The following is a 9,894-nucleotide window of genomic DNA, read 5'->3' as shown; positions in this document are numbered from 1 at the left end:
CTTATAGGAAAGGATGGCAAAGATTTAGGGACCCAACTGACCGCGTGGAATACCTGGACCTAGCCCGGGAAGTACGAAATCGATTGCTGGAAAATTTGAGGAACTTTGCCGTAATCTCTCAAAAAACGAGTCAGATCGCGAATTTAGGCGGATTCTCTCAGAAAACGAGTCAGGTAACAAATTTCGGAGGATTATATATAGAACGTTAAGCATTCAATTGCATATTTCAGTATAATATCGTAGCGAAGCACGGGTATCTTGCTAGTCAACCTATAAATATACCCTGCAAATTTTAAGTACATTGATGCAGTAATTTCTGAAATAAATGTAGGCCTACCTTAATCTACGAAAATGAAATTTGTGGGAAATGGCAATTAAAAGTGTCTACATAATTTCAATACCAGTTGAGTGCAGGAAATCGAAACAGCCCATAACCATAATCTTGTTCGCTTTTTCTGCTTCTCCTTATCTATCTTCTTCTTACTTTGCTGTCTCACATGTTTTCTTTTTCTCTTGGCTATTATATTATCCTGAATTTCACAGTGTCTCACCCGCAACAAGCCAAGGCTTTCTAGAGTAGCACAGCACCACTTCGACTACTACTAAATGTTTTCATTCCTCTCCTGAAGGGAGAGGAGGGCCTCCTAGACGGTGACGCTGTCTCTCAGGCCAGGAGATTTGGATCGGAGAAAGAGATGCTCAGAGAAGGTGAGGGAGTTGGCGTCCGTGGCCTATACTAGGAACTGTCCCGGAATTAGCCTTAGTGCAGGAGAATGGAAAACCACGGAAAAACATTCTCAGCACAGCCGACGGTTGGGGCTAGCCGTGAGGTCCAGCCCTGTCCTGTCTCCCGAATGCAGTGGCGTAGAGCCACGGTAGAGCCGTGCCCATCCCCCCTTGCTCGGTTTGCCGGTCGAAATGCAGAGCTGTTGGACTACGGACCACCTGTGGCCACTTGTGGGCTAAGACCCACTCTGCATCCACCGACCCAGCACCACAAATCTGGGGCCTGTTCCACGAACGAACTTTGCAACTTTTCACTTTGCACTTTGTACTTTTCAATTCTGATTTTGTTCCACCATCACTTTTCAGATTTAGCTTCAAAGTGAAAAGTTAGGAATATTTTCACTTTTCAAGCCTGTTATGTTCCTCCATTGGTACAGAAATGCAAAGTGCAAAGAAATGAAGTGAAAAGTTTTCATAAATCTTGCAAAGAGATGATTCCCTTTTCATATGTTAATTAACAAGTATCTACATTAGTTTCTCGGCGTAGAATTTGGTTTAGTGATATAAACACGTTACGACGTGAGCTTTTGTTAGCATCAAGTGAGGACAGTGATGAAGAATTCAATAATAGAACGTACAAAAACAGGATTAATTTTCATAACCTCACTTCGACGTAATAACGCGAGTGATTTCGTATTAACCCAACACAGGCTAACTATATTCTTGAAATGATCGGTCATTTATTGAAACATGCAACAAAAAGAAGTCAATTCCTTTCCGAAAAAGAACAAATTCGTATATGCTTATATTGGTTAGTAAATGGTGCCCAGCTGCACGGTGTAGCAGCAATGCATGGGACATCACAATCAATTATTTGCGAACTGTTACTAAAGTCGGAGATGTTATAGTAAATGTAATATTTCCTAACAGTACGTTGGCATGATAATCCACATAATATAGCGACGGGATTTCTAATGAAGGGTGAATTTCCTTCTGTGTGTGAATGTGTTGACGGTACTCTCGTTGACATTGATGTGTGTCATCATTTGAGAGGTTATCTTTATAGTTGTCAAAAAAGGATGTCACGTTTTTCCTTGACAACTTCCAGCACAGCCAGCTTCTTGTAATAACCTTTCTTTCCCATGATAAAAACTTTAACGGTACGACATTTTACCGCTAAGTTCGCCGCGAAAAGTAAAGTATTAAAATCATAGAGTATTAGGCCTATACAGTTTGCTCATGGAATAAATTCGATCGGATCACTCATTCGCAAAGACTTTTCACTTTGCGAAGAAATTGAAAAGTACAACCTAGTTCATGGCGGAACAGAAAGACTTTGCACTTTGCAAGAATTGAAAAGTGAAAAGTGCAAAGTTGAAAAGTTGCAAAGGTCGTTCGTGGAACAGGCCCCTGGTTGCAGTTCCAACTGTTCCAAGATTTTATTTGATGATACATATCCATCATTGAAGGCTGCAACTCCATCCAGGACAGCTGCAGACAGAGTTTCATTTCCCACACATTTTGTTTTAGGGCATTCATTCAGGGCCTCGTTCGAATTCTCTGTCTTGCCATGCAGATACGTACCGGTACCAAAGAATAAAAACTCTTCAAAGATATATCAGTACACGATTTGCATTGCTCTGCAATCTGAAGGAATGAACGTGAACTACATTCTCGCATAGATACTACAGATGTGGGTAAACAGCCGATTAGGAATTGAAGCGCCATGCAGAACTGTCAAACAAGATGGACGCCACGCCCTTCTTGTATCCTTAACTTTAGATGGCCTTATCTGGAATAAATATGGACATTTTTTCACCAAATTAACTTTCAGTGATATTTCAATATGTTTAACATCCACAATATTTTAAAAAAATGTGAAAATCGATTTTTTTCACCCAAACGTAAGTTAGTGCCACCTTAAAACAATAATCACCACCATCAACACCACCACTCTATCTGGGCCTATTCAAGGAAAACACCTTTTAAAATGTTACACACACACACACACACACACACATGAGTAACATTAAACAATGTCCTGCCTAGCATTACGGTCGTGGAAATTAGTATAAAGACACGTGGTTTTGTGTGGGGAAAACGTTCGTTTATTTAGTATTGTACCCATTTTCCCCAAACAGTTTAAAATTACAGCATACAAAATACATTCTCAGTTTACATTTAGCATTAGTACTTACAAAAATATCTAATACCTATGCGGAAATTGATATACAGGAACTTATCGTCGTTGCCGGGACAAAACCTCCTATGTGATAATATTTTTGGAGATATACTGACCCGCAGCACATACATTATGAAGAGCGAGAATGCCTTGACAATATTCACACAATATTGCACCTTAGATGACAGACCCTTACAAGCCAAAGTTCTAAGCTAAAATATTTCACATGGGAGATTTTATCCCGGCAGCGACGTTATGTATTTTTGTTGGAATAAAGTAAGGTAAACAGTAAACATATCACAACAATGACCTAGTATTTAGTTGAATCTCCATTGTTTTAGTAACTGCGAAAATCCTTGTGGGCATTCACTGTACAAGAGCAGTGATCACTTCTTCTGAGACTGTGGTCCACTCCATTGGAACTGCAGTTTTCAGCTCAGCTACAGTCGCAACTGCCGTCCATTGTGATTAACAAGTCTTGCTAGGATCGCCCATACATTCTCTGTTGGATTTAAATCTCGACTTTTTGATGGCCAGCTCATAAATGTAATTCCTTTATCTTGAAACAACTTCGTTGCCTTAGCAGACCTGTGAATCCCAGCGTTATCATGTTGGAAAATTAAATTACCATCGTCGAATTCTTCATACATACGAGCCGATTCAAATTCCAGCATTTCTGTTTAGTCATCAGATTTCGTTTTGGAGTGCAGCCATGCTATTTTAGAAGGGCCTTTAGCACAGAATGCTGCCCAGATCATAACGCTGCCGCCGCCAAAATTCATACTCATCCGAACTTGTTCTTCTTTACGGAGATCATGCCAAATAATACTGAACACCATTTGGCTCATCCAAATTAAACTTCTTCTTTTGACTGAATATTACGTTGTTCCATTCTAAGGTACATGAGATATGTTAGCGATGTTAGCGATTAGCGAACTTCAAACTAGCCTCCTTTTGAGCACTGTTTAAAGGTGGCTTATGGAGCCGCAGCCAGGATTTGTCTAACGCGTCTGGAAGTGACTGGTAACTGCAAATCAGCCACGATTTGAGAAGAACACAAGTTGCTCACTTTTTCTTTACGGAGAAAAACGCTTATCCGATGCGGAAAATTTTCTTGTCCAACCATATTTGCCATTTTGTCCATACTGTGTACCCAATTTGACAAAATCATCAATAACGCAACTTGAACGCCCTAATTTCTTAGCAATTTGGCGATTAGACCGGCCCACTTATTTGTAAGCCTTAATACTTGCTTGCTCTTCACCTGAGAGAGGCTTTCCACGTGGCATTGTTACAACTGCTGTACGTGTAAGCTGTACGACGTTTGCAGACACACCTCCAAGCTACAACTGTTCACATTTATCAATGATACAAGTCAAACAGCGGACCTGCCTTTATACCAACTTCCACCCCAACAACCGTCGTTCTTCGTTTATTTATTTACTAATGCTAAAGCTAAAATGGGAATGTATTTTGTAGGCTTTGATTGTATACTGTACGGGGAAAATAGCGTGCAATACTAAACAAGTAAATAAACATTTTCCCGAACACAGAACCACGTGCCTTTATACTAATTTCAACCACTATATTATCTGTGGTACCAGCATACCTTTCAATAAAACGGTAAAATATTTGATTGTCCTTATTGATGAAAATCTACCATGGAACGAACAGGTATTAACTGTTTATAAAAAGGTGTATAGCTGCTGATATCCTTTGAAGAGATTGAGGAAATGTTTACCTGGAAAAATACAAACAAAGCTCATATGTACGTGAGCACGAGATTCACTAAGCTACCCTCCTTTCTTAACCTTAATACTCGTTTTTAGAATAACAATCCCCTAGCTATTCCTGAACACTAAACATCTTGCTATGCGACTTCATTTACTGTTGCTGCTGCAAGACATTGGAACATATTACCTGAAGAAATACGTTACTTTACAATAGGCGCGTCATTCAAGTGAGAATATAAGGAACATTTGTGCAATTGAGGATAACAATAATAATAATAATAATAATAATAATAATAATAATAATAATAATAATAATAATAATAATAATAATAATAATAATAATAATAATAATAATAATAATAATAATAACTAGAGGACCCGTGCTGCTCAGCAGCATTCGTTATAAATAGGTCAGATTACTCGTTTTGTTATGCCTGCCGTAGTTACATTGTTTTGTCTGCACTTTTCAAAGGTTTTATGAACATTCAATCACGTTGTGGTATACCGCAGTTCGTAGCCAGAATTCATCCATTCTGACGTCACCATGCCTCTGTTCGGCAAAAATCTGTCCATATATTTTTTATCCTGCAGTTCTTGATGTTAAGTCTGATATTGTGTCGTAGACGGCAATGGTATTTTTAATCTCAATTCTTCTTTATAGAACGGCTGTCTTGTGAACTCATAGGTTAGTCTCGAAGGAGCGTTATTTGCCAGGCAGAGACTTTTTTAAGATACATGACCTTCTCTCTTTGTAGTGTAGCTAGATTATCCTTCGATATATGTTGCCAGATATTGTCTATGGTGCATGTCATGATGAGGTCTGTTTGAACGTAGACTTTTTTCTCTTAGCAGCATGTCAGTTATTAGGAACGCTCTGCCATCTGTTGAATCATCGCCCTCTACTATGACTGAGCTAACAGCCTTTTCATTCGCCTAGTAACACATGTAAACGGGCGAACAGCGCATAGTTACCATTTCAGGCACTTGGAGCACTGAGAAGCTGGCATTAGTCTGCTTGAAGAGACACGCTCAGTGATCATTGCTAAGAGTGCTGGTGTATTTTGAGCCTCTGTTTACCTTATTTGGCTTGTTTCTTTGGTCGTGAACCGTTTTAATGTGTATGTACATAATATTGTTTACTGCTGTGTGCCTTAATGTAATATGGAACGCAGATCGGGAAGTGGGATATCGTTTCATGAACTTCCTTTCAACGAGTAACATCATAAATCGCTAAATGTATTTCAAGAAAGAATTTTTCTCTTCATTTCAATTTGAGATCATCGAAACGATATGTTTGCCACACCGAATAAATCCACACTTTCACCCTAAGTAGGAAATATAAACTGTGGGACTGGAATGACACCCTTAGTAAAGGAGCGCCTCTTAGGAGAAACTCAGCTTCTAAATGAAGCAGAGAGATTGTGATTGTTGGTAGTCAATGTAGCAGATGTTATATGACAAGAAACTCGACACCTTCTTTTGGTAGAAAGACGCTTCATTCCATTTTTTTTCCAAAGTTTTCATTCCCCACCCTGAAGAGGTGGGGCGGGCCACCTAGAGGGTTACGCCCTCTCTCTGGCCAAGAGATTGGAGCGGGTCGAGGAGACGTGAGGGAGAAAGAAGGTGGGTAGATGAAGTGAGAAATGACAGGAGATGTGTGTATGCGATGGGAGAAGATTAGAAGGGAACGCAAGGGGGTAGATGCATGGAAAGCAGGTGGAGAATAGCAATGATATTATGAAGAGATGTGGTGAGAAGGCGAATTGTATCTAATGTTGAAGGGGTAGGAGGAAGTGACTAGATTGAGGAGGAGGTGGACAAAGGATTTGAGGGGCTGGAACAGGAGGAGGGCTAGGCCGGGGGTGACGATGTGTGTTGTTGTGGGGTTGGCGAACTGTCGAGGGTGGGGAGCGATAAGGCTCCACTCGGTAACGATGTCCATGGATTCTGACGCCGGTGCTAATAAGTTCATGGACGTCTTTTGGTGTGGGAAGATGCAGTCGCACCATATGTGCCGCTGTTGACGTAGTGAATCCGGAATACGCGTCGAGCTGGAACGCCTTCTACTTGGAGTTCCTGTATGATGTCCCGTTCTGAGATGTCCGGTGCTATCCCACGGAGAACACAACTTGACATAGCGTGGAGGGATGGTGGCGGCTGTTTGGGCGAATATGGGATGTTGTCCTGTGTAGGTGGCAGTGGCGGAACGGTGGCGGTTGAAGTCGAAATCGAAGTCAGTGAGGTGATAGGGGTATGTTGGGGTGCAGTAGTCGAGGAAATTGGCAGGGAAGGTGACATTATGGGCGAAGGGTGACAGGTCGTGACAGTAGTAAGTGGAGGTTGGGAAGGAGTGTAGGCGGACGTTGTAGTGGTCGTGGTGGTTGTAGTTGTAGAGAAGGAAGGCGATGATTGTAGATGAGATGTCCGGGGTTGAGTCACTTTGGCGAAGGGAACAATAGAGGGGTTTGCGGATAGCTGGGCTAGGATGTACGAAGGAGTTGGCACCACTGCGTAGGTTCTATGGTTAATAGTCGCGTCGGAGGTTTGCAGTCGTCGCAGGTCGTCCTCGTTGCCTAGATATACTAGAATCTGCGATGATGGTGTGGAAGTTGCGCCATCCTCCAGTCTGTAGATGTTGTCAACTGGAACGCCGGATGTGCGGAGGTCGATGAAAATGTCGTATTCAGAGAGGTCCAGACCAACATCGGGGATGAGACAAGTAGGCATCATTGTTAGGGAGGCCGACTTCCTACTCGCTGTCAGGCCTATATGCTTTATTAAGTCGGCTAGGTAGCTAGACAGAGACGAAGCGCCACCCGGCCGAGGAAAAATATTTGGAGCAGATGTGGAGTTTCGTAGTCCTTAATGGAGAGATCTGCTGGTGTGGGGTTCATTCCATGCTGAGCGAATAAAAACTACTTAAGATGATTGTCGTGCAAGCGAAAGTAGAAATCGAATTAGCCTGGTCAGTAACTTTCCCTGTTTTATAATTGCTGCTGTGACTACAAAACAAAGGTTGCCAGCAGCATTTTTCTTCTTTAAGGGGATTTTAGGTACAGAGCTACATACTTTAACGCTCACAACAATAAAAGAAGTCGAAGCTTGCGGTGTTTACATATTGCGCATTTTGAGTGTCAACCATAAGACTAATGTTAGCATGATAAGAAGAATGTCTTCTTCAAAAGACATTAAACCGAAGATCTGTCATCCTGTTGATAGTGAAATGCCTTTTCTTGCTTTCTACCAATCGTACATTCTGAAAAAGTAAGAAATTCTTTACTAAAGAAAATCAATGTTTAATGGTTCCTAGGATATAAATTGTGATTTTATCAAGAAACTGTATCAGATGCAATCAAATGAAACTGTGAAACCGGTTCATTTTTCTTACACGGAAAAACGACGAGCCGTCTAAGTTTAAGAAAATGAATGTGCGGCGCGCGAAAGATATTTTCGCGACTGAAGTAATAACAGACCTAGAATATTTAAAATACCATTCGTATACAGGTATGCACGATTTTTTAAAATGCAGGTACCACTGTCAAATACATTTTATCAATAAAAGAAGATTCGACATACATGTCAGTAGCACAAATGTAGCAACATGTAGCAGCCGGACAAGATGCTTGATTATTTTGACAAGACCAAGGTGTTCAACAGTGTTAATGGACTTGATTTATACAAGAGATTAAAACAGCAGGTTGCAGTACCAATCTGATTTGCTACTGTGGATTTTGTATTGAAAGCACAACCATTTGTGCATAAAAATCCTGTTGCGTCTATGAATGACTATTTAGGGCCAGTGATGCGTGATTTTCCTCACTTCAGTTGTCCTGAAATCGGACATTCACAGTTATTGAGTGCAGTCATTTCCGAGTGTGCTATTCCTGTATCCTTAAATAACATAGCCACATAAATAACCGAAATCTTTGAAAGACCGAAATATTTGAACGCGAGAACGCGAAACACTTAAGCAGAAAAGTGTGTGAAATTACTTATTTTCTACAGTATTTACTAACTACCGTTAACATTCTTTTGTACGGTTTTTCCGCTGCGGAGGGATACGTTCTTCACAGAATTTCTTTATTAAGGTGTAAGGTGTGATTCAAATATTTTTATCGAGTGATTGTTTATACATTTCAACAGAAATATACAAAACACTTAACGTGTGCTGTAATGAACAATCGTGTTTCAATGCCAGCGAAGCAGCGCTCGGCGGTAAGAATGGGAACTAGGCCCATATATCGCTCATATCGCTGTATTGGGAAGGCGTATTAGCGCAGCCATAGTAGAGGGCGATGGTTGAATATACTGTATTTGAAAGCTAGGAAAGATTAGGAAATCAAAAGAGAATCTAGCAGGGAATAGTATTCTTTCGTGATCAGAGGACGTGTATACTCTCTGGCTTGGCTGCATGCAATGACATTATTAAGGATGAAAATCACATATATCAGAATATTAATGAAAGTGTTAGTCGCTTAGCAACCTGCTAAGTACAGATTGTGTTGCAGGTTAGGATATGCATTCGCCTGCTGGGAGTGATCGTTATTTTAATGATTTGATGTTATAATTACTCAAAGTTGGCTTAACTTAGAGACCTATCAATGCCTCATGATTCACCGACAGGTAATTCCGGACAGAATGAAACAAAAAATGAAGTGAATCGGTCCAGTAGAACGGACGGATTTTCCAAATCTATCTTTTGTAAACTCTTTTAATATATACATACTACTACCACTACTACTACTACTACTACTACTACTAATAATAATAATACGCATTATGTAATTATTCTTGTGACAATTAATGGCTGTGTAAACTGGAATTATCATTGCATATAATTATTATCACTACCATTAAAATTATTATTATTATTATTATTATTATTATTATTATTATTATTATTATTATTATTATGGTAGGTTAAATTTAAGCGTATTTATATTGGTTATTTTAACCGATGTGTAAATAAATGTTTAGTGGTATACAAGTATGCATTTATTTATATATGTATGTATCACCCTCTCTCTCTATGTGTGTGTGTGTGTGTGAGTGTGTGTACAGTATTTAGGCGTGGTTCAGTGTAAGGGAAGGCTTTATAGCCTTAACAGCTCCAAGTAAATAAATATATATTTTTTGCAAGTTACTTTACGTCGCACCGACACAGTTAGGTCTTATGGCGACGATAGGACAGGAAAGGGCTAGAAGTGGGAAGGAAACGGCCGTGGCCTTATTTTAAGGTACAGCCTGGTGTGA

Source organism: Anabrus simplex, chromosome 1, assembly GCF_040414725.1.
Source record: "Anabrus simplex isolate iqAnaSimp1 chromosome 1, ASM4041472v1, whole genome shotgun sequence".
Lineage (NCBI taxonomy): Eukaryota > Metazoa > Arthropoda > Insecta > Orthoptera > Tettigoniidae > Anabrus > Anabrus simplex.
Note: the sequence above shows the minus strand (reverse complement) of the source record.